Below are 26,326 nucleotides of genomic sequence, written 5' to 3'. Positions count from 1 at the left end.
GCTAGCTGGGCTCAAAAAAAAAAAAAAAAATGGAAGATATTAGAGAATCCCTTTCTGGAGAAATAAAAGAACTAAAATCTAACCAAGTTGAAATTTTAAAAAAATATATTAATGAGGTTCAATTAAAAAAAAGAGGTTCTTACTACTAGGATAAATGAGGTGGAAGAGAGAATTAGTGATATAGAAGACCAAGTGATGGAGAATAAAGAAGCTGAGCAAAAGAGAGACAAACAACTACTGGACCATGAGGGGAGAATTCAAGAGAAAGTGAATACCACAAGACAAGTATGGTGAAACCATAAGACAAAACAATATTAGAATACTTGGGGTCCCAGAAGAAAAAGAAAGAGAGAGGGGCAGAAGGTAGCTTGGAGAAAATTATAACAGAATATACCTAATTTGGCAAAGGAAACAAGTATCAAAATCCAGAAGGCACAGAGAAGAGAACCCCTCTCAAAATCAAAAAAAAGAGGTCCAAACCCCATCATCTAATAGTAAAACTTACAAATCTCAGTGACAAAGAGAAAATCCTGAAAGCAGCTTGGGACAAGAGGTGTATAACATAACATACAACAGCAGAAATATTAGATTGGCAAAAGACCTATCCACAGAGACCTGAAAGGCCAGAAAGGACTGGCATAAGATATTCAGAGCACTAAATGAGGAAAATATGCAGCCAAGAATACTATATCCAGCTAGGCTGTCATTAAAAATAGAAGGAGAGATAAAAAGCTTCCAGGACAAACAAAAACTAAAATAATACACAAACACCAAACCAGCCCTACAGGAAATATTGAAAGGAGTCCTCTAAGCAAAGAGAGAGCCTAAAAATATTAGACCAGAAAGGAACAGAGACAATATACGGTCACAGTCACCCTACAGGCAACACAATGGCACTAAATTCTTATCTTCCAATTGTTACCCTGAGGGGTGCCTGGGTGGTTCAGTGGGTTAAGACTCTGCCTTCTACTCAGGTTATAATCTCAGGGTCATGGGATTGAGGCCCACATTGGACTCTGCTCAGCAGGGAGTCTCCTAACCCCTCTTGCTGCCTGCCTCTCTGCCTACTTGTGATCTCTCTCTCTCTGTCAAGCAAATAAATAAAACCTTTAAAAAAAAGAAAAATAGTTACCCTGAATGTAAATGGGCTAAATGCCCCAATCAAAAGACACAGGATATCAGAATGGATAAAAAAAAAAAAAAAAACACAAGACCCATCAATATGCAGTCTACAAGAAACTTATTTTAGATCCAAAGACACCTTATATGAGACAAATTAGCTTTTAAGCCAAAAACTATAATAAGAGACGAGGAAGGACACTATATCATACTTAAAGGGTCTGTCCAACAAGAAGACATAACAATTTTAAATATCTATACCCCTAACATGGAAACAACCAATTATATAAACCAGTTAATAACAGAATCAAAGAAACACATCAATAATAATACAATAATAGTAGGGGACTTTAACGTTCCCCTCACCTGAAATGGACAGATCATCTAAGCAAAAGATCAACAAGGAAATAAAGGCTTTAAATGACACACTGGACCAGATGGACATCACAGATCTATTCAGAACATTCCATCCCAAAGCAACAGAATACACATTCTTCTCTAGTGCACATAGAACCTTCTCCAGAATAGATCACATCCTGGATCACGAATCACGTCTCAACCAGTACCAAAATATTGGGATCATTCCCTGCATATTTTCATACAACAATGCTTTGAAACAAGAATTCAACCACAAGACGAAAGTTGGAAAAAAACTCAAATATATGGAGGCTCAAGAGCATCCTACTAAAGAATGAATGGGTCAACCAGGAAATTAAAGAGGAATATTTTAAAAATTCATGGAAACCAATGAAAATGAAAGCACAACAGTTCAAAATCTTTGAGACATAGCAAAGGCAGTACTGAGAGGAAAATATATAGCAATAACAAGGCTTTCTCAAGAAACAAGAAAGGTCTCAAATACACAGCCTAGCCCTACCCCTCAAGAAGCTGGAGAAAGAACAGCAAAGAAAGCCTCAACCCAGCAGGAGAAGAGAAATAATAAAGATCAGAGCAGAAATCAATGAAACAGAAACAAAAAAAAACAGTAGAACAAATCAATGAAACTAAGAGCTGGTTCTTTGAAAGAATTAATAAGAGTGATAAACCCCTAGCCAGACTTAGCCAAAAGAATTGAGAAAGGACCCAAATTAATAAAATCAAGAGTGAAAGAGGAGAGATCACAACTAATACCAATGAAATGCAAACAATTTTAAGAACAAATTATGAACAATTATACACCAGCAAATTTGACAATCTGGAAGAAATGGATGCATTGATAGAGACATATAAACTAACAAAACTGAAGCAGGAAAAAATAGAAAACCTAAACAGACCCATAACCAGTAAGGAGATTGAAGCAGTCATCTAAAATCTCCCAACAAACAAGAGCCCATGGCCAAATGCCTTCCCAGGGGAATTCTACCAAACATTTAAAGAAGAATTAATGCCTATTCTCCTGAAACTGTTCCAAAAAATAGAAATGGAGGGAAAACTTCCAAACTCATTTTATGAGGCTTGCATTGCCTTGATCCCTAAACCAGACAAAGACCCCATCAAAAAGGAGAACTACAGACCAATATCCTTGATGAACATGGGTGCAAAAATCCCCAGCAAAATACTAGCCAATAGGATCCAACAATACATTAAAATGATGATTCACCAGACCAAGTGGGATTTATTCCTGGACTGCAAGGTTGGTTCAACAACCACCAATCAATCAATGTGATACAATACATTAATAAAAGAAAGAACAAGAACCATATGATACTCTCAATAGATGCTGAAAAAGCATTTGACAAAGTAAAGCATTCTTTCTTGATCAAAACTCCTCATGGTGTAGGGATAGTGGGTACATATCTCAATATCATCAAAGCCATCTATGAAAACCCCACAGCAAATATCATTCTCAATGGGGAAAACCTGAAAGCTTCTCCCCAAAGGTCAAGAACATGGCAGGGCTGCCCACTCTCAGCACTGCAATTCAACATAGTACTAGAAGTCCTAGCCTCAGCAATCAGACAACAAATAGAAATAAAAGGCATCTGAATCAGCAAAGAAGACAAACTCTCATTCTTTGCAGATGATAGGATACTTTATGTGGAAAACCCAGAAGACTCCACTCCAAAAGTGCTAGAACTCATACAGGAATTCAGTATAGTGGCAGGATATAAAATTTATGCACAGAAATCAGTAGAATTTCTATACACCAACAGCAAGATAGAAGAAAGAGAAATTAAGGAGTCGATCCCTTTTATAATGGCACCCAAAACCATAAGATACCTAGGAATAACCCTAACCAAAGAGGCAAAGAATCTGTACTCAGAAAACTATAAAGTACTCGTGAAAGAAATTGAGGAACACACAAAGAAATAGGAAAATGTTCCATGCTCCTGGATTGGAAGAACAAATATTGTGAAAATGTCTACACTACCTAGAGCAATCTGCACATTTAATGCAATCCCTATCAAAATACCAGCAACTTTTTCCAAAGAAATGGAATAAATAGTCCTAAAATTTATATGGAACCAGAAAAGACCCCAAGTGGCCAGAGGAATGTTGAAAAAGAAAGCCAAAGTTGGTGGAATCACAATTTCAGACTTCAAGCTCTATTACAAAGCTGTCATCATGAAGACAGTATGATACTGGCACAAAAAGAGACACATAGATTAATGGAACAGAATAGAGAAGCCAGAGATGGACCCTCAACTCTATGGTCAACTAATCTTTGACAAAGCAGGAAAGAATGTCCAATGGAAAAAAGACAGTCTCTTCAACAAGTGGTATTGGGAAAATTGGACAGCCACATGCAGAAGAATGAAACTGGACCATTTCCTTATACCACACACAAAAATAGACTTAAAATGGATCAAAGACCTCAATGTGAGAAAGAAATTCATCAAAATCCTTGAGGATAACACAGACAGCAACCTCTTTGACCTCAGCCACAGAAACTTCTTCCTAGGAACATTACCAAAGGCAAGGGAAGCAAGAGCAAAAATGAACTATTGGGACTTCATCAAGATCAAAACCTTTTGCAAAGCAAAGGAAACAATCAACAAAGCTGAAGGCTACCAAAATAGTGGGAGAAGATATTTGCAAATGTCTTATAAGATAAAGAGCTAGTATCCAAATCTATAAAGAACTTATCAAACTCAACACCCAAAGAACAAAAAATCCAGTCAAGAAATGAGAAGACATGAACAACATTTCTCCAAAGAAGATATACAAAATGCCAAAGACACATGAAAAAGTGCTGCACATCACTTGTCATGAAGGAAATACAAATCAAAACCACAGTGAGATACCACCTCACACCAGTCAGAATGGCTAACATTAACACGTCAGGAAATGACAGATGTTGGCGAGGATGCAGAGAGAGTGGAACACGCCTACCTATTGGTGGGAATGCACGCTGGTGCAGCCACTCTGGAAAACAGCATGGAAGTTCCTCAAAAAGTTGAAAACAGAGCTACCCTACAACCCAGCAATCACACTACTGGGTATTTACCCTAAAGATACAAATGTATTGATCTGAAGGGGCACATGAACCCAAATGTCCACAACAGCCAACTTATCAGTTTCTAGCAGTATCTAGGACATGGTAGTTCTCTACAAATGGTACAAATTATTATACTATATGGAAATATGATTAATTCCTAGAAAAGCAAGAATGTAGGATCCACATCAGAATACATCCATGATATAAAATACTATTTACCAAAAAGGGAAATGTTCTATGAGAGGCTCACCAGTAGGAAGAATTTCAGCATTGGTAAACCTAATGGCTTCTCCTACTGAAAATTAGGTGCTCCTTCCACAAAAAAAAGTAATTTCTCCCCCTCTCTTACTATCACACCTTAAATCCACAAGTAGCTTGCTCCAGTGAATTAAAAGGTGAGTACTAATTGGAGAGGGAAACAAAATAAGTCATTATCAATGAATTTCACTTTAGCAGAGAGCAGTTTATCACATTCTTTGGCTCATCAGAAAGAAAGTATGGACTTAGAGCTGGGAAAGTTTAAGATAGGACATAAATTTGCACTACTTGCCTATATTGCCAATAAACAGCTTCAAGGGTATACTCCAAGGTTGTCCTAACTCATGCTTGAGAAAGGATCTATTTACACAGGCAGGAGACACAGGATAGGGTCCAATCATTCCCAGCAAATTGATCATGAACACTCATCACACAGACAGAATGAGTTTGGACACCTGTCCTTACCAACCAAAAGAGCTTGATTAGTCTTTAGGTCTCTTGACTGGTGATATGGCCCATTAAGTATTTATCAGAATACAATCAATCACTTAATCAATGGGACTCCTACCGACCCAAGTTCATGTTCCTCAGTCATGTCCAACAACCAACCAGTTCAGAAGGTTAGAAACCTCAGAATTACTTTGATGCCAGACTGTCAGCCTTTAATGAAACAACTTTCCTGCATAAAGTGCCTGTGTGTTCATCAGGATTCTTTTTGCTAAGTAACAAAAACCAAGCTTAGATCAGCTTAAGCAGAGTAAAGATATATAGGAAGCACACTAAAGTACCTATGTTTTTAAGGGACTAACACTCAAACTACACGAAGATGCTTCTTTTCACAGTCTGATCCTTTTACTGTAGATTGGTTTCCTTTTCTGGGCAGCAAACACAGCTATCAGAAGCTCCCAGGATTCACACTTTATAAACTCCCCCAGCCCAAAGGAAATTTTTCCTAATTCATTTGAAAATTTCAGGGGAAGGACCAGCTGGAGTCAGATGCCCACTACTGATCGGTCCACTGTGGCCCACAGTGGTGATAAGAGAAACGACAGAGTAGGAAAGAATCATATAAAGAACAAGGCAGTGCCAACTGGAAGCTTGAGCCATTCCCAAACGTAAGGAGGCACTGTTCCCAAAAGAAAGTCTGAGGATAGTGCTGGATAGACAACAAAGGCAATCCACTACAGGTATTTATATGCAATTTTTATATTAGTAATCAGCATGGTATGAAAACATATGTGTTTGTTCATTTTGTAACTAAACCCTCACCAAATTTAATCACAGGCCATAAAATGTATAACCATTCAAGTCAGGTACCCTATTGTATCCTTCATCTCCTCAGGCCTCTATTTCTACCATTCCCACTCTAGACTTGCTGAAACACAATGAACCTCCTAAGTAGCAAATTCTACAGGAAGAAATGCATTTACAATGATTTCACAACTGTGCTTCTCTTGTCTAAAGCAGCCCTTAGGCACAAATTATTTTCTTGTTATTCTAGATGTCTAATTTTGGTCTCAGATAACCTAAGAAGTTTTTGCAATGCAATTTTATTATTGGAAACAATTTCTTTATAGAAGAATATTAAGCAACCGGTAGAGTGAAGTCAAAAGGTCAGTGTGCACATATAAACCACTTTCCTAGCTTGCAATTCTGCCTCCTTATATTTAGCAAATTCTGAAGTAGCAAAATAGACTCAGTAGAAATATTAAAATATTTTTAAATTATCTTATATTAGCATTTTTAATCATTTCCCCTAAAAACATATGTGCTGACTTTGATATTTGCAGTACACAAAATGTTTTCAAGGCACTGGTTCTGGGGTTTACAAGATGGCTAATAATGAATATTTTGTTGTCTTCTTCCTCTCTTGCTATCATTTGATATGCCATAAATCCTCACCTATTGAAATCCATGTGATCATGGTAAACATGATCTTTGGAAAACAAATGTTTACCCATACTCACACTCAGGTAAACAATTCCCAGAATACTAGTCATGTCTAATCTTCCTTCCTGAGTGATCAGAGGTCTTCCAGGTTCAGGGACTGGACAGGGTACAACAGTTCCCTATCCAGGTACAGAACTGAAGAATTGATCTTGCACAAAGCCACAGGAGCAAGGGAAGGAGAACCAGATCCAAGACAAAGGGAGATCAGACAAAGGAGACTGCACAAGCTGGAGAAGCAAAGAGTGGAAAAACTCATGAGTCAGGGTCATGGGTTTAATGAAACATCTAGTAAAACTGAAGAAGAGCCCCTGGGGCCCAAATCAATTTAAAAGAAAAAGAACCCTAGATTTTTCAAGAGAAAACATCTTTGCTATCCAAAATTTCACAACTCAAGAGTCAACTGGGGTTTGGGTCTCCCACCAAAGTCCTGTGCAAAACTTCTGAGGATTTGTTAGGTGTGTAGAGTGTAAGGATTAGACAGAACTTGCATTCTCAAGGTCAGTTCAACTCCTACTTCACAGACTTGTCTGTCTCCACCATTCGACCTAATGCCAAACTCAAGCTTTACTCACATAAAACTTCAATGAATATAAGAGTCTTTGTCAATTATTTCAAAAGAGATATAAAAGGAGTATATACAAGAGCAAAGCAAACAATTTCAAACTGAACACAGAGTATTTCTTCCTAAGTTATCTTTTGGCCATCCTACCACTGTACCATTTCCACAAATCCCTTCACCCAGCTGTGCAGCATCTGTAAGCTTCTCTCTCTTCTCTCAATTTACCCCTTTGGAAAGAGTGCAACAAACTTTCTTCCTCATAGCAGGATGTCAACTTACCCCTCTCCTCTTCAACCTTGGGTCAAGCCTCCAATATGTTCCTTGTTTCACTTTGTGCTCCTAAGTGAATTATCAACCTATTTTTACCAACAGAGCTTGCCCCTCCCTTCAGAACTTAGATGATAGATGTTAAGATATGGATTCAACTTCTTTCCCATTTTGCAAGACTGAAGCAGAATAATTTGTCCCTAAATGGAGCTAATAAGGAGAAATGAGTTTGAGCAGCTCTCCACTCCATGATTTAGGGACAGGGCAGCCTGAACCAGGGAGGGACTCCACATGTTTGTTCACAAGTTTGGGCATCTGAATACAGTCTGGCAACCATTCTCAGCTTCTTCTCTGATCTCTCTATTTGTAGGAACTGACCCTCCTTTTCAGAAACAAATTCTGACTTTTGGTTCATCAGAAAAGGCACTCATAGGCAAATGTTTATTATCTTTGACTTCTCAGATAAGTCGCCTACTATCTCACATTCCACACTGCATTTTAGGTACACTGCCTAAAGATGGCTTATAGGTACACTGCCCCCAAACCTCTCTTCACCATGATATACAGAGAAACAAGGTATCTTTCTATGAAGGCGGGTTCCAAATCTGATCTGATTCTGCTAAAACCACAGGTGACACTGGCTCATGAGAAAAATAAAAAAGACAAAGAGACATGTAACTAGAAATCCAGACAAGTCTTAGGAGATTCAATTTAGTATCCCTTTTTCTTGGGTATCACAAGGAAATCAACACAGCTTACACCAAAAACCTTCTTCCCTTTTGGATTCATTTGATCAGTTAAATATTTTATGATAATCTAACTGGAAACCACCAGATATTTATATTCCCTACACAATGAAATCTGAATACACATCACCCACCAAAATGATAAATAGACTTGATATATTAAAGTCCCCAGTTCACTCACTGTTCGTTGATTAATTCAACAAATGTTTACTGAGGGCCCACCACATGCCCACCAGCTCAAGCTCACAGGTTTTCTAGAAAGTTCTTGCCATGATTGTGTTCACCCATTTAAAAAAACACATAGTTAGAGGAGAGGTTACTGTTTTTAAGAAGCATGTGAAATCTACATGAACAATAATCCTTTCCTAGCCAGCTATCACACAGTCCTGTCAAAGGAGCAAGGCATGGGTTTACCCTCATTCCCACTCTCTTTCCCTAAAACTCATCCAGTGCTTCACTCTTATTAAAGGCATCTTTGAGTTAACAAAACCAAAATAAAAGCTTTCTTATTTCTCCCCAAAACTGTTATCTATCCCAGTGTTAACAGTTAATGGTGTCACCTTTCACCCAGTTGAAAGGTAGCCTTAGAATCACAGTTGATGTTCCCTCTCTCTCACTTCTCATATCCAATCCACTAGCAAGTCTCTTTTATTCTAACTAAAATCCCATCCACCATCCTGCATCCCATTTTTCACCATAACCACCACTGCCATGTAAACACAGCCAATATCACTTTTAACCTAGACAATTGTAACGTTTTCTTACTCGGCTCCTCATTCACTCTTAACCCCTTACAAAATCCATTCTAGCATCTAGAAACTAAACCCACATATGTCCTCTACTTCTCAATGGCTTCCCATCACACTTGATACAAAATCTTAACTTTTACACACTTACAAAGGGCCTGTATCCATCATTCTCGGTTTTGGCTGCTCAACAGAAACACATAAAGAGCTTTTAAAAATACCTAAGTGCCATCCAGATTAATTAAATCAAAGTCTCTGGAGGTGGACTCCAGCACTGGCTTGTTGTTGTGTTGTTACTCTGGATTTTTTTAAGTGTGCTTTCAGAGTAGAGGACTCTCTCCACATCTTCCTCTGACTGCATCTCTTGCCCCGTCCCCTCCATTCATTACTAGACTCATGAGCCTCTCTGCTTTCTTCAAACCACAGTTTCTCTGCTTTACCTAGAAAGCTCTTCACTCCCACCCCTTACCTCCTACACTGACCATCTTCATCTCACTGGCTCCTTCTCATTACCCAAATATATTACCTCTTCGGAGGCGTTCTGGGACCACCTAATAACATACACCAGTAGTTCTCAAGGTGTCGTCTCTACAGCAGCAGCAGCAACACCTGACAACTTTTTAAAAATGTAAATTTCCAGGCCCCACATCAGGCCCCTATTAAATCAGGAACTCTGAGGGAGGGAACACAGAAATCTTAATGTTTTAATAAGTCCTTCAGGTGATTCAAATGCGCACTAAAGTTTGAGAACCACTAGTGTGTGTGTGTGTGTGTGTGTGTGTGTGTGTGTGTAATGTGTGTGCATCTGTATACATTTATCTACCTCTACACTTCTATTTTTTTTTAAGATTTATTTATTTGTTTGTTTGTTTGTTTGTTTGACACAGAGAGAGAGAGAGGAAAAGCAGCAGGAGGGGGTGGGGAGAGAAAGAAGCAGACTCCCCACTGAGCATGGAGCCCCATGTAGGACTCAAACCCAGAACCCCTCCCAGGACCCCAGGATCAGGACCTGAGCCGAAGACAGATACTTAACATACTAGCCACCCAGGCACCCTTCTACTCTTTGTTACCTGACTTTATTTTCTTCACAGCAGCCATATGAAATTTTTATTCAATTTTGTGAATTGTCTGTCCCTCCCCCCACCCAGAATAAGCTCCACAGAAACATATGTTCACTCTTATATGCCCAATGATTAGAGTAGTATCTGACACTTAGCACATAGTAAGTTCTCAACAAATATTTATTGAATAAATGAGCCCACAAACGAACCAGTCCAGTCACTTTCTCCCCCAGAAGCTCTGATGGTTTGGTTTGGTTTGTTTTCCTCTAGAGTCAGGGTCCCTGAGGAAGATGTATACAGAGATCTACAGTAGAAGGTCTCAGAAAACAATATCAAAATCAAACTAAACGGCCACACAGCAGTCAACTCTAGCTCTTCAGAAGGCAGTTATTTTAAATGTCGGACATGCTTGGCTCATACGAAAGTGAAGTAATTGCTATGTATGACTAATGTACAGCTGGAAGCCTCATCAGATCTCAGGTAACCTGCAAGGCATTTTCCAAGGAAAAAACAGGCACGGAAAGAGCGCTCTAGAAGGTACATTGAAAGCAGAGATAAGCGGGGAGGAGGGGCTGGGCACTCAGGTCAGAAGCCAAAATAATCCCACCCCCAAAGGATATTTTCCCTTGACTCAGGACCCTGGAAATGGTGGTTTTCTGTTCAAATGTGCCCCCCCCCCCACTCTACCCATACCACCATGCCCAATAAATGAAAAATATCTTTTGTTTGATTTAAATTTCTTTAAATTTTAGTGAAGAACTTCGCAACTCTTTACATTTATAACATCTTCTTCTGTGAATGGCCTGTTCTTGTAGTTTTCTTTTAGGCTGTGTGCCATTCTCCAGTTAATTGGCAATTAAATTTACTCTTATGTATTGTATGTATCCTATGCGCTGTCATTATTCTTCCTAGTTTGCATTTCACTCTTGACTTTGTTTTGATGATTCCTCCCTCAGTCACAACTTAAATTTTTATTTTTATTTTTATTTTTGTAAGATTTTATTTATTTATTTGACACAGAGAAAGAGATCACAAGTAGGCAGAGAGATGGGCAGGGAGAGGGGGAAGCAGGCTCCCTCCTGAGCAGAAAGCCTGATGCAGGGCTCGATCTCAGGACCCTGAGATCATGACCTGAGCCAAAGGCAGAGGCCTTAACGCACTGAGCCACCCAGATGCCCCTTAAATTTTTATTTAGAAAATGTACCCATCTTTTGTGTTAATGTTTCTGATTTTATGTCAAAAAATAGAAAAGCTTCCTGTACATCAAATACATTGAAATATTCACCCATACCTCCTATTTGTATTTCTGTGGCTCTATTTTTCTTTTTTAAGTATAACTCTTTGATCCATCTGGAGTTTATTTTGATGTGACGAGGAGGAAAAGTTCTGGGGCACCTGGGTGGCTCAGTCAATTAAGCATCTGCTTTTGGCTCTGGTCATGATCTCAGGGTCTTGGAATCGAGCCCTAAGTTTGCTTCTCCCTCTCCCTTTGCTCCTCCTCATTGGTCATGCTATCACTCTCTCTCTCTATCACAAATAAATAAATAAACTATTTTTTTAAAATATGAAAAAAGAATGAGGAAAGGTTCTAATATTGTTTTTCTTCTCCAAATAATGAGTTCATTTGGGAAACTCTATAACCTCAGCATTTAGCACAGTAAAACTGTACATAGTTGGAGCTGACTTTCTGTCTATTAAATTATTGGGATGGTGATGAAGCAACAAGAGAACTATGGATCACAAACAACAGACTCCAATAAAACGTGAACATTATGACTTTAATGTGACATTAATGTATATTGATGTCTATTTTAATAGATAAGTATTAACCAATGTAAATTTGGTTATTACTAATGCCAGATGAAAGAGTAACAGTAACTACTGCTTATCAAGCACTTACTTTGCTTCACACACTGTAAGTGCCTTAAATATGTTAACTTACTTAGTCCTCAAAACAAGTCTATGAGAATTTTCTAGTCCTATCTTAACTTCCCAGATGAGAATACTGAGGCACCAAGAGATGAAGACACTTGCTCAATTCCCATGACTACTAGCATCTGGCAAATTCATACCCTGAGACCGAAACACTGAGAATTCTATGCCTTAACCCCTATGTTATCCTGTCTTATAGATCATTGTTGACCCCAAAATAGAAAAAAAAGGGGGGGATGTTTTTGCTATTAACATCTAAAAGGGGTACACATTTTATTAGGACATTTTCTATGTTTCTGGGGAGTCAGTCATTAAGCGACAGCATTTGGCTCAGGTCACGATCCCAGGGTCCTGGGATCAAGCCCTGCATCGGGCTCCCTGCTCAGCGGGAAGCCTGCTTCTCCCTCTCCTACTCCCCCTCCTTGTGTTCCCTCTCTCACTGTGTCTCTCTCTGTTAAATAAATAAATAAAATCTTTATTTTTAAAGGACATTCTATGTTTCTAATTCTGTATTTCTAATCTGAAAATTGAATTGATATGCCCCCATCCCCACCCTCACCCAATTTCCCCCCCAAAATTACCTTCCTCAGAACTCAGTATTACCTTTGGCTACAATATCTGATAAAGAACCTATGAGGGTCCAACACAAGATAACTCCACACTTGATCTATATCTCCCCTAATCCACATTCTTTCACATCTTTTAAGTTCAAAATCCCACCACAAATTGCTGCAATTTCCAAGCATGCCCTGATCTGAACTGTAAGTACTACAGAGCTGCACTGAATAATTTGGTCTATGTAGCAAAGTCAAAAATTCCTTCTCCAAATTTTATGCTGTAAATTAGGTTTTCAAAGATTTGGACAAGATTATTCAAAATATTCTTAACAACAACAGGTGTCATTTTGTCATTCTAGCTTTTATTTAGAAAAATGAGTAGAACTTTTGGTTTCATGATGGCAACATAAAGGCATCTTTTTGCTCCCTTCTGCTCTCAAAATTCTGAAACCACAAAGATGACAGGAAACAAAAACACAAACTCCAACTTCAGTGAAATGAAGAAGTGACTATAATCCAACATTTGAAGATGGAAAGCAGATGGAGGGAACATTTTAGCAGAGACGAGAAAAGTGAAGCCAATGGCTACAAGAAGCAAGCCAATTTGCCCCTGGAAATGCTCACGAAACGGAGATGCTAGGTACTCTGGAAGATGAAAGTTAGGGCCCTCGCTAAAGTGAAGGGATTTTTAGACTCTTTCAATCGCTGGCGGGCTGCCACTGGTTTGTACCAGCTTGCAAGAGGGAATTCTGCAGTGACCTCGTATTGAGCTGGAAAGCAACTATAGGATGAATATTTGGAGAAGGTGGCAAATGCTACAAATCTGAGTTTTGTTTTGTTTTGGATTTTTTTAGAGAGCTAGTTGTTAAACATCTCCCAGCACACCACAGCTCCCAAGTTCTAACCTTCAGTACCCACTAGAAATCTGAGCTTTATTTTCCAGAGAAAGCAAGTGACAGGGGTTTCAGACTCAGGCACAGCAGTCACGGAAGAGGGCAAGTGAAGGGGACAATGCTGAAAATGAGTGTAAGAAAATCTGTGCAACAATCACAGAGAACGCCTTCAGGTTGCATTCCCCTTGTCAAGGGATTGAGGAACCTTCTCTGGTGAAACTAAACTGCCTAAGAGAAAAGACTTATGTATTAAAGGTATTTTGTGGGTGGGTAGACCCCTCAACAAAAGATCTAGCTAACTCCTCTAATCATCCTGTGGTGAAGTCCACAAGCAAAGTTTTTAAAAAATTCACTTCCCAAGCACACTTTTTCAAGAAGCCATTGCAAGTTATGCCTTACCAAAACCAAAAAAAATAAACTAAAAAGGAAGAGGACATGAATTTAGAAAACAAGAAGAAGCAGTGGGCCCTCCCAGAGTGACAGCTGTGCCTCGGGCCCTTTGAACACAGTGCACACTGGGGTAGGAGGCAGAGACTTGAGCATACAGAAGACAGTACTGGAGATATTTCGCAGAACTGTTAGAGGATAGAAGACACAGCATTCCAAGAACATTAAAGGGGGGGGAAATGAGGCAATTATTAACTCCAGCTAAAAATAAGAACAAAAAAATAAAAGAAATGCAGTCACACAGGAGATCACTCAACTGCGGAAAGCACTGACATAGTCATAAGAAGATAATGGGAAAAGATGTTACTAAAAATTTAGACATAATAAATTATAAGGAGGAAGTGAAATTTTTTACTTTATTACATAAACCAAATTATTTAGCGTGGTTTTGTAGTATACACATTTCAAATCAGGGCATGCTTGGAAATAACAGCAATTTGTGTGGGATTTTGAATTTAAAGAAGAGGTATAAGAAAGTAAAGGTAATCATATAGCTTAATAGAAAGTAAAAATGATTAATCAAGAGGTATATTATTTTCAAATAAGGAAGTAAATGCCAGAACAAATATCTAAACACATTGAAGTGGTTCTTCCAGTTAAGTGAAACAAGGCAGTAAGAGAAGAGAAAAAAGAATATTGTTTTTGTCATATGCTCTATTAAAAATATTTGACTTAATAATTTTCATACTGTCACCATATTTTTTAATTTAAATAATTAAGAAATAAAGGAATAACGAAAAATAAAATAGTTTATAAATTATGGGCAACTCCAGAGAATGTGGCAATTATTCTGATATTCTAGTAATAATGGGATTCCTGCATTGTAACCAGACAAATCCAAATGAGGAGAGATCTGTTTAAAACACCTTGCAGTAAACTATCTGAGTATCCATCATCAGGTACTGTGTAGTCAAAGCCTTAGTTATGGATCATTAGACGAGATTACTTGTGATGACTATGTCAAGGATAAATTAGGACAGATTTATCTTCCAACCTTATCTTTTGGGGGAAGCCAGAATCTTTATTGGGACAACGATTCTTACTCATCAAATGTTCATAATAGATAAAATTTATGTATCCTTTTTGAATTTCCAATTTTATTTTCTAAAGAAGATAGAAAAAAATGTTCTTTTTACAGTTTTCTTCATACATTCTATTTCCTGCTTTGAAATGTCACTCTAACTTCTAGAAAAGAAAATTGATTTCATAATTAGAGGAAATTACTGGTGGGGGGTTAGAGTGATTAAAAACAGGAGCCCCGAAGCTTAGTGGCAAGGAAGAAATATACCGTTCTTTCTGAAATTTTGGTGGGGAAAAGACTGAGAAACTGAATAGTATCAGGGATTATGGGGGGAGGAGAATTTTCCAGAGAGGGGAAACCTGTGCTGTGCTAAGGCAAAGAGAAGTGGTACAATTAAGGAAGGAAGGGAGGCAGGGAAGGAAGGAAGAAAGAGAGAGAGAGAAGAAGGAAGGAAGGAAAGAAGGAAGGAAGGAAGGAAAGAAAGAAGGAAGGAAGAAAAGAAGGAAGGAAAAAAACATTAGATGGTGGTGTGAAGGGAAATTAAAGATGAAAATGGATAGGGGTGATAGGGGTGCCTGGGTGGCTCAGTCAGTTAAAGGTTTGATTTCAGCTCAGGTCATGATCTCAAGCTCCTAGGATTGAGACTGGCTTTTGGCTCCCCGCTCAACGGGGATTCTACTCGTCCCTCTTCCTCTGCCCCTCCCCCTCCTCATCTTCCCTCTCTTTCAAAAAAAAATAATAATAATAATAAAATCCTAAAAAAAAAAAAAAGATGATAATGGATAAACTGAAAAGAAAGTAGAGTTTATTTTTTGATCAGGGAGCCCTTTTCTGTGAAATTCAAAGCAAGACGATAACTAGAGACATGTTTCTGAGGTAAACAAAGGGGACATGAGGGATAGTTTCAGAATGGACTTACTTTCGAATGAAAGGAAGAACCCAGTCATCTTCTGAGGCCGAAGTTAGGGCTGGAAACGTAGAGGATTGGAAGGAATTGAGAACAGTCACTCTGCAAGAACAGAGCACAAGTCCCCAGAGACCATTCCTGGACCAGCGAAAAACTGGCCACACCACGAATCACCCAGAAGAGGGTCAAACAAAGATTCCATATTCTCTTCCTCAGAAAGTCTGATTCACTAAGTCCAGGATAAAACTGAGGGATCAATTTTAAAGGCTTCCCAAGACATCTTTATGAGTATTCAGTCTAAAGCCAATGGATGGTGATCCCCAAGATACAGATAAAATAATATTAAGGGCATGAGGGAAGCCAAACTGCAATGTTTGCCAGGAGCCGTATCTCTGAGGTTTTGCTATTTCCTCCATCAGCAAAAGGCAGAGAGAGGGAAAACAGAACTGTGAGGGCTAACAATCCACACAATAACTGAGAATTGCAGCAGCCTTGAGTTGCTGACCAAACCTCCACTCCTGGTTCCATGGGGAAAATGATAAAAACTGAAATGCAAAACTTCATTTCTCATTCTTTTTTATTCAATCAATTCTTAACCAAAAGCAGCACCTTTCACTGAGAAAAGCACTACCTCACTCTACGTGGACACTTGTGCCCCAGGTCAGGCCTCGGTTTGAATAAAAGAAAAACATATTATTTGGTTCCCCCGTTTGGGGTCTGTGCTAGTGAATTTCTGCACTCTTAAGTGTTCCTAACTGAGGTATCTATGCTTATTGATATACTTAGGTCTAGTTTAATGGCAGCCCTTGGAATTCTTATAGTTCCAGCAAGACATGGGTACCCCACAATTTTAGGAAGTGACTATGTACTGCACACTTGTAATAATAGTTGGGTTTTTTTCTTGTTGTTTAGTTTTACTTATAAGCTCACTTTCTGGAATGCCTGGTTGGCTCAGATGGTTAAGCATCTGGCTTCAGCTCAGGGTCCTGAGAACGAGTCCTACGTTGGGCTCCCTACTCTGTGGGGAGTCTGCTTCTCTCTCTGCCTCCCCCTGCTCATGCTTTCTCTCTCCCTCAAATAAATAAACAAAATCCTTAAGAAAAAAAAAAAAAAAAAAAAACACACTTCCTTTTATCTCCCCCAAAAAAAAAAAAAAAAAAACTAAAAAAAAAAAAAAAAAAAAAAAGCTCACTTCCTCAGATCTCTGTCAGAAATCATCAAAGAGAAAGGACAAATAAAAATCAACTACACTACTGAACAGTATTTTCTATAGTTCAAATGGTTTTTGTGATCCTAAATATTGCTTCTAAAGCTACACAATTCAGTCAAAATAGAAATTACAGTATTTAAAAACAACTTTCAAAAAAACTGAAACCCAAATATACTATTAAGGCACAATGGGAAAGACAGTGTAACATAGCATAATAGAAATGGTCTTTTATCAATTATCAACTGTTTCCTCACTCAAGTGCAGTCTTCTTTTAAGCCCAGAGAGTGAAGTAATGTACACATAATCAATTAAAGCAAGTTACAAAAGCAGCTGATCCATGACTTCATAAAATAATCTCTGTCACAGTACTGCATTCTGGGAAGCAGCCAACTGTTGTCAAGCTGTAATGAAAAATGCCAGATAAGTGGCTTCACTTCAAAACACAGAAATAGGCCTGATTAAATCAATTAATTTCTATCAGATTTTGATATCATCTGGAAAGGAAAATCTAGCCTCCTTCTGAAAGCCAAAAAACATTACTTTAATCGAGAAATTTTCTCACTAGAAATAGGAAAAAGTGACTAAGAGGTACAAACTTCCAGTTATAAAATAAATAAGTCACAGAGATAAAAAAATACAGAATTGGGAATCTAGTCAATAATATTTTCATAATGTTGTATGGTGACAGACAGTGACTATACTTACGTGGTGAGCATTGAGCAATGTAGAGAATCGTCAAATCACTATGTTGTGCACCTGAAACTAATATAACATTGTATGTCAACTATAGTGCAATAATAAAAAAAAATTGAAATGAACTTTCCATTTGCTGAAAGGGAAATTCTGTGAACTAAAAAAGAATAAAGTAAAACAAAGTTACATTTTTAAAAATTCCTCACTAAAAGGTATGACATTTTAGTCAACTTAATCAATAGAGTGTCAATTACCTAACTTCATTGGTTTTCTGAGGAATATACCCAAGTTTCTTTGATTTATTTTCATTAAGCAGAAAAACACCGTAAGCCTAATGCATATTGCAAAACCCACGCTTGACATTTGAAACTATACCACCTTAGAAGTATTTAGCTCTTTTTTTAGACCTGAATATTACTTTGTTGAATACACATCTTTCATTAAAAAGGAGCTGTGTTTCTTAATGAATTTTCAAAAAGAAAATCTAGAGAAAGATAAGAAATGTGCTTTCCTTTACACAGTTAAGAAATAGAACCATTAGGACAGTGGTGTTCAAAGTCCAGCCATGCATTTAAGTTACCAGGAAGCTTTTAGAAACTAATACCCCATCCCACACAGATCAAATCAAACCTCTGCGGGTGATGCCTAAGTATTGGTGTTTTTTACTTCTCCTTTTTTTTTTTTAAAGATTTTATTTATTTATTTGACAGAGATAGACACAGCAAGAGAGGGAACACAAGCAGGGGGAGTAGGGGAGAAGCAGGCTTTCCACTGAGCAAGGAGCCTGACATGGGGCTTGATCCCAGGACCGTGGGTCCATGACCTGAGCCAAAGGCAGATGCTTAATGAGTGAGCCCCCAGATACCCCATTTTTCACTTTTTTAAAGCTACTCAGGTGATTCTAAAGGTTTGAAAATCCTACACAGGACCACCTGTGGGGCAGGGCTTAAAAGCAATGATTCTTTGCCCTTGTTATGAGCAGAATTGTGTTTCTCCAAAATTCATGTGTTGCAGTTCTATACCTAGTACCTCAGATGTGACTGTACATGGAGATGGGTTCTTTAAAGAGGTAAAATGAGGTCACGGGGGTGGGCTCTCATCCTTATAAAAATAGGGAAGAAAGTGAAGAAGAGGAGATTAAGTACAGACAGGTACAGAAGGAAGACCACGGGAAGGAGCAGGAAAGGACTACCATCTACCATCTACAAAAACCAACCCTCAGACACTTTGATCTCTGATTTCTGGCCTCCAGAATCATGAGAAAATGAAATCTTGAAAATAAAAAAATAACTATGAGCCACCTACACAGTGATGCTTTGTTACAGCAGTTTTAGTGAACCAATATAAGGCCCATCCCCAGAGTACTGATACCAGGCATGGATGTAGCCAGAGATCGGCACCCAGGGTTAAGGCCATAGCTTTTGGCATCCTGAGGTCTGACTTCCCCTATTCTCTACTCGATGTTAACTTGAGAGAGGAGCCACTTACCCTTTGTAACACCTCTCTACTAGAACTATTTAAAGAATATAACCAAGAAATGGAATTGAAAATTAAGTTTTTTATTTTATTGAGGACTTTGCTCCACACATTTAAGAACTCCCACAAGAGAGACTCTCTTTCACACCTCTGTTTCCAATACCATCAGTAGAAGGTGAGTATTTTTCCCTTATAGTGGTGATATATTTGTTTCCTATCATCCACAGATACACTTTTCAAATATTCTTATGTCTATTTATCTTCATTCACTCTTAATAGTGTCATACTATAAATCATTAAAACTTTACATAATTATTTCAAAATATGAATTTTAATAGGTTCAATGTTAATTTGGAGTGCAACAGCTATAGGTTTTCTTTCCCCATAAGAGTGATATCGTGGCTTTGGAGTCACACAAACCTCAGATCCATGAGCTCTGTCATCAGATAGTTGTGTGACCATCAGGAAGTTATATAAATGCTCCAAGCTTCTAGGCAGTCTCCAAAAAGAACAAGATATATGTTCCCCTGAACCTCTCCCTCTTACCTGATGCTAGAAGATAGTAACAAGTGGAGTCTATGGCCCAAAATAGAAACCATGTTTTGACAATAGTAGAACAGACCATTAGCTGAAAACTCCCACTTAGATTAAATATTACTTGAGAGAGAATTAAATGTCTACCTTGGTTGAAACATTCTATTTTGGGGATACCACATTGCAGTGGTATGGCTTATCCCAGTTCTAATCATTGTGTGGAGAAGAGTTTGAAGAAAGAAAAACATGGAAGTTAGCTTTCTTTTTGTCTGACATCTTAGCAGGGTTGCAGGGGTGGCCACTGCTCTCTGAGCTTCACAATGTCACCCAAAGGCAACAAGAAGAGGAAATATGACAGAAAGTCAAAGCCAAAAAGACAAAGACCCAGTGAACAAATCTTGGGGCAAAGTCAAAAGAAGAAAGTGGTCCAAAGGCAAAGTTGGGGACAAGCTCAATAGCCTGGTCTTGTTTAACAAAGCAACAAAACTCTACAAGGAAATTCCCAACTACAAGCTTATAACCCTAGCTTTGTTTCTGAGAGACTAAGGATTCAAGGTCCTCTGGCCAGGGCAGACCTTCAGGATTTCCTTAGTAAAGGACTTATTAAACTGATTTCAAAGCACAGAGCTCAAGTAATTTACACCAGAAACACCAAGAGTAGAGATGCCCCAGCTGCCGGTGAAGATGCACAAACAGATCCCACCAGCTGTACATCTTAAAAGACAAAACTTCACTAAATTAAAAAAAAGTAAAACATGGAAGTTATAAAATCACTTAGGAGTTTACTGCAGAAGTCCAGGCTCAGGCGGTGGGGTTGAGAAGTTGGGGAAGTAAAGAGGTATACTTTGGGGTGATGGGTTGAATAGGTGATGGGGATTAAGAAATGCACTTGTGATGAGCACCAGATGTTGTACAGAAATGTTGAATCACTATAATACCTGAAACTAATATTACACTGCATGTTAACTAACTGAAATTTAAATAAAAACCTTTTTAAAAAGGACACACTTTGAAAGTGCAGTCAAGGTGAATTGATGATACACTAAATGTGGAGGGAGTCGTCAAAGGTGGCTCCCAAGTTTCTAAGAAGATAGAGGTATTATTTACTTATGAAGACCAGAAGAGAAGCTATTTCTAGAGGAAGATCAAGAAATTTAAATATGGAGGGGCCCCTGGGTGGCTCAGTGGGTTAAAGCCTCTGCCTTCAGCTCAGGTCATGATCCCAGGGTCCTGGGATCAAGCCCCGCATCGGGCTGTCTGCTCCGTGGAGAGCCTGCTTCCTCCTCTCTCTCTCTCTCTCTCTCTGCCTGCCTCTCTGCCTACTTGTGATCTCTGTCTGTCAAATAAATAAATAAAATCTTAAAAAAAAATTTAAATATGGAAAATTTTCAATACATGTGAGACATAAACATGGTGCTGTCACATCAGAAATGAAAGGATAAGTTTGAATTCAAACAAGTTTGTTCCAGAGGTAATTTGAAAGTAACTTCTCTACTCAGTCATCACCCTTGGAATCATTACCCACCACATCCCCAGTATAAAGTACAAAACCAGCACAACCATCCAAATACCATCCTAAATTCTTAGGGAACAGTATGGTGTACCAAGTCAATCATTCCTCCACAAGGAAAAATCATAATTCTTTTGGTCTGTCTATTGGTTTTATTTTATGGCCTTTCCCTTTGAGGTTAATTGACTTTAATACATTCTTTAATGCTTATGTGAAACATTCAGATATTTCTGTTTAATCTTTCATTGTAATTGTGTATATTTCATATGTGTTTTCAAAATTCCATGTCTAAAGTTCATTTCTAAGATGTCTTTATCCAAACAATCTCTGAGATATTTAGATGCCAAAATGGCAGAGAACATCTTAGGGTGTTGGTGACTGCAATCTATATAAGGAGCTAGTAAAGGAGGTAAGATAAGAGAGAAAAGGGCTTTATAAAATTTTATCCAGAGGTTAGAATTTTAACGTATGTCTCTCTTATCTGAAAGTACTCACTCATTCAAATTATATTAATCATTTTGATAGTGTTTTTGAATGTAAGAAAGAGAGAGAGAAGCTTCTGACTTGATTGCCATGGTTCTGGGAAAGGTGTTGTGGATGTGCTGCCTTCACAAAGCCAAAAACATGCACAGTAATCTTCTCGGCTCTAAGGAACACTCCCCAGCTGCACATTTACACACTTCCATGAACTAATTGAAAGTGGGTTCAGGGAGGAACGCCTGGGTGGCTCAGTGGGTGAAGCGTCTGCCTTCAGCTCTGGTCATGATCCCAGGGTCCCTGGATGGAGTCCCATGTCAGGCTCCCTGCTCAGTGGGGAGCCTGACTCTCCTCTCCCTCTGCCTCCTGCTCTGCCTACTTGTGCACTCATGCTCTCTCTTTCTTTCTCTCAAATAAATAAAATCTTAAAACAAAAGAAAGAAGAAGAAGAAGAAGAAAGTGGGTTCAGGGATCCAATAGGCATTTTATCTTATTATCCCTTGCTAACATTACTTTTTTAAAAGAGCTGAAGAAAGAAATACCTTGGAAGACCATTTCCTGTCCATTTATATCCTAGAACGGATCCTAACAAAAACCACCTGCTGGCCAGCCAAACGAGTTATCTTAAGAGAAGGAACCATAAACATATTCATTTTAAGGTATTCATCTTTTCACTATAGGCCACTAATGTTTTTTTTTTGTTTCTTTTTATTTATTTGACACAGAGAGAGAGAGAGAGCACAGGCAAGGGGAGCAGCAGGCAGAGAGAGAGAGAGGGAAGCAGGCTCCCGGCTGAGCAAGGAGCCCGATGCGGGACTCGATCCCAGGACTCTGGGATCATGACCTGAGCCGAAGGCCGCTGCCTAACCAACTGAGCCACCCAGGCATCCCCAATAGGCCACTAATATTAAATGACAGCTGCCATAAACTCTAATTGGCTAAGGTGCATTAGAGCCAAAATACTCATATTTAACTTGCGGATTTCTGGAAGCATCTCACAGCATGTATCCTTGCTGCTATAACCACTTTAACCCAGATTATTTACTTTAGACTCCAAAATTTAAATAGTGGACTAAAAAAAAAGCATAAAGACTTTACAAAATCATTATATGATGCAGGCTATTGGCACAATGTATAAAACAAAGAAAAAGTATGAACATTAAGAGCCTTCCTCCTGCGTCTTGATGTTAAGTCATCCAGCAGGCCCAGTTCCATTGGTTTCCATCAGTCGTTACCCATGATGATAACGGACCAGAACAAATAGGCAATTTGTCAATCACTCTCATTTTGCCCAAACATCAGAGCCCTTTCCTAACCAATCTACCTAAAGGTTTGCAATTAATCTTTTTATTCTCCTTCCTCCCAGCTATGGAGGAATTAATATATAAAAAGGACACAAAGATCAGATGAGAGGCAAAAATAAAAGGAGGAGAAAAAGAGGGCAACTTAGATAATTCTCCAACTGGGTAACGAGCTCCTGAATAATTAAGAATCCGCTAAGAAATGGTGCCCATTTTGAAAGTTCTCTTTTAAGTCAAGGGCAAGCCCTTTAAAGAGCTCGTAACTGCTCCACTCATATGTGCTTTGTTCCTAAGAGCAGGTACTTTAAAATACTTCCTTTATTAATTTTTCACTTTTTATAGATTGATCCTAAGCCTCACCAAAGGAGGAGAAGGAGAAAACAATACAAAAACCAGCAGACGTGAGTAAATCAGGATACCTTCCCTGGTGGATGAGATCTTCCTTTCTTTTAATATAGCAAAATGCTTAAAATGCTGTCTTCTATTTCTTCACCATTGTGAGCCCCATCTCCCCACCCCACTTCAATACTAACTCAAGGCACCATCTTTATGCCTCCCTCCAAATCCCTGCAGTGCCCGAAACAGTCTCTTAATCGTAATAGGTGACTACGAAATAGCTCTCGAATTAAACTATATTAAAAACACCTTTCTGCACACACACACACACACACACACACACACACACACTATAATGAGTTATCAAGAAAGCCAAAAGTATCTAGAAAGGGAGAATAACTCTGTCTGGTGTGGCAGAGAGATATCTCAGGATAACAATTCCTAAACCATCACAAGCTAATACCCTGGTTCTCAGCACAGCCCCCTTTCACAGGTCCAGAGCACTGAAACTACCCACATCTCACCAGATGGTGACTCTGTGTAATGTGTCACTGTTGAGTGGCCCTGCAGTCAACATGAGTAGCAATGGTCAAACAGGGAAAGTACGGGGAGACTTCCAGAAGCCTAAAACAAACTTGGAAATATTTTGGATCCTTAAGTCACACATGTCTTATTCATTCACTACTCGATAGGATTTATTCTAAAATAGCCCAATTTTGCTCCATGAAATATATTTAACAATCTAGCCCTCAACAAAATTGGGGATATACTGTAAAGTGACTAGAGCCCTGTAGTTTCAATAACTTCCCCGAACATCTTTAACTTCATTTCCCGGGCACCTGGGAGGCTCAGTTGGTTAAACCTCTTCATTTCCCAGCCTTGTTCAACTGACCTTGTAGTAATAGAAACATTCAAGAAAGAATTTTACATAGTCATTTATACATCACAGCGGCTTTAAACCTGGGGAATAAAGGGCTCTGACCCATGGTCTCAGTTGGTGAAAAGTTGGTTGTTAGTTGGTTAGCAGATAGGTTAGTTGGAAAAGGGCAAGAAGTCCATTCTAATACCCCCAAAATCGTGCTTAATAAGGCCATCTCTAAACAGGAAGACAAAATCCACCAGGCCCATTCGTGTAAAGGTACTGGTAGCTTCTGCCATGAAAGAGAAGAAAATGGGTGGAACTTGGGTGGAGAGATTAGTGACATCATTAAGGACCAGACTTCTAAGTTGCTGAGCCTTATAAGCAACAGCTGAGCCCCCTGTAATTCTAGTCCAGGTTAATGACTTTAATCCTCTTTTAAAAAATAAAATGTGCTCTGAGTAGTATAAATTATAGCAACTCCTCCAGACTGCTGCTCTGCAGTGAGTTGGGCAATAGGGAAGAACAGAATGAGTATGACTTCCACAGACCTGATCTAAACACTTCTATAGGGACAAAGAGAGGCTGGGTGTGGCAGCTGGCAATAGACACTGCCTAGTCTGTATCTTCTCTTCTGAGACACCACCTACTTTCATTTACCTGTCAAGGTGGCCCTTATTTTCAACACAGTCAGAATCTATCCATGCAAAAGTTAAGAGAGCAAGCACAGAATATGACTTAGCCCTAACCCTTCACTTACCTTCCGTGCCCATCATTACCCTGATGTCCACAGCATCTGCTCTCTCCGAACTTTGATAATTAAAGCTTGAATATCACAAAGAGTGGCTTTCTACATTATTCAACAGACTATCTCTATAGAAAAGGAGAATAGAAGATACAATAAGTCAAATAAAGCCTTTCCAGATAGAATAAAAAACTTTAAAAAAACTTTGAAGAACTTTACCCATCCTTCTCCTTAGGTAAGAATTTCTGTAAGTTACAAATGCGATTAATAAAACTGCAAACGCCCCTCAAAATGTGTCTGGGTGGTGCAAAAATGGTTCTCTAAAAATTACAGAGGGAAATGACCTATTGGATTACAGAATTCAGAAATTTCAATGTCTGTACTTTGTAGCTCAGCCGGCCTGGCCACTGATAAAAGTAGCTGTTTGATACAAATTGATAAACTGCGGACCTATGAATTGTACATCACTTCTCTTAAGCTTGCAAGGAGATGAAAAGTATCAAAGGATAAAGCATAGGAGGAAAAGAAAGTCTCTTCACACAATAAACTATTAGTGAGAAAAATAAAAGACTGAGTTATTTCATTTTATTTTTAACCCCTTAATTTTTCACACAAAGTCATTTAATATAAAAGAATCCAAACATCTTTTTCTCAAGATACCACACCCAACAGCTCAACTGCAAAGCATGTGAAGTTTTAGTTCAGTCACAGAGTTTGCATGTATTCTAGTTTGTGAAAAACACATCTTTTGGAGTCGTGTTTCTAACAACCAAAATTGTATGGTTTCTTGAAGCAATGTAGTAACTGAAGATTCTCCTTGACTGATATTTCCAAAAGCATCTCTTTAAAATGGGAGGTTAAGATATGTGGTAAGTCATATGCTAAAAGGCCACTATCTTCTCTTTATAAAAGCATAATCTGGTTAAAAGCACCCAAATGGCACATATTCCATTTCAAACTACTTTCAATTACTTTTACTGCTTTTACCTAAAGCAATAGTAACGAATCTTTCTCTATTCCAGAAGTTCTATGACCAATAGTCATTTGCACAAATTACTACACACTCTTCCATGCAGATTCACCCCATGGGGATGACTTCCTCTTCTCTCTTACTCAATGAGACATGTTTATTACAGGACAAAAATAGCAATGGAACAACTTTAGGCAGTAAGTTTGATTCAGTAAATGGACAGGCAGTAAGTGTGATTCAGTAAACGGACAGGCAGTAGGTGTGATTCAGTAAACGGACAGGCAGTAGGTGTGATTCAGTAAACGGACAGGCA

General features: G+C 38.6%; 1 protein-coding gene and 1 pseudogene across 3 annotated transcripts in view; one reads left to right on the top strand and one right to left on the bottom strand.

Annotated features, from left to right (window-relative positions):
* The window catches only part of PLCL1 (phospholipase C like 1 (inactive)), a 355,288-nt gene that overhangs the window by 211,599 nt on the left and 117,363 nt on the right, over nucleotides 1–26,326 (bottom strand). The window lies entirely within an intron of this gene.
* LOC132014618 (small ribosomal subunit protein eS25-like) lies at nucleotides 20,136–20,534 on the top strand (annotated as a pseudogene).

Source organism: Mustela nigripes, chromosome 3, assembly GCF_022355385.1.
Source record: "Mustela nigripes isolate SB6536 chromosome 3, MUSNIG.SB6536, whole genome shotgun sequence".
Taxonomy (NCBI): Eukaryota; Metazoa; Chordata; class Mammalia; order Carnivora; family Mustelidae; genus Mustela; species Mustela nigripes.
The sequence above is the reverse complement of the archived record's forward strand: the minus strand, read 5'-3'. Positions and strand labels throughout refer to the sequence as shown.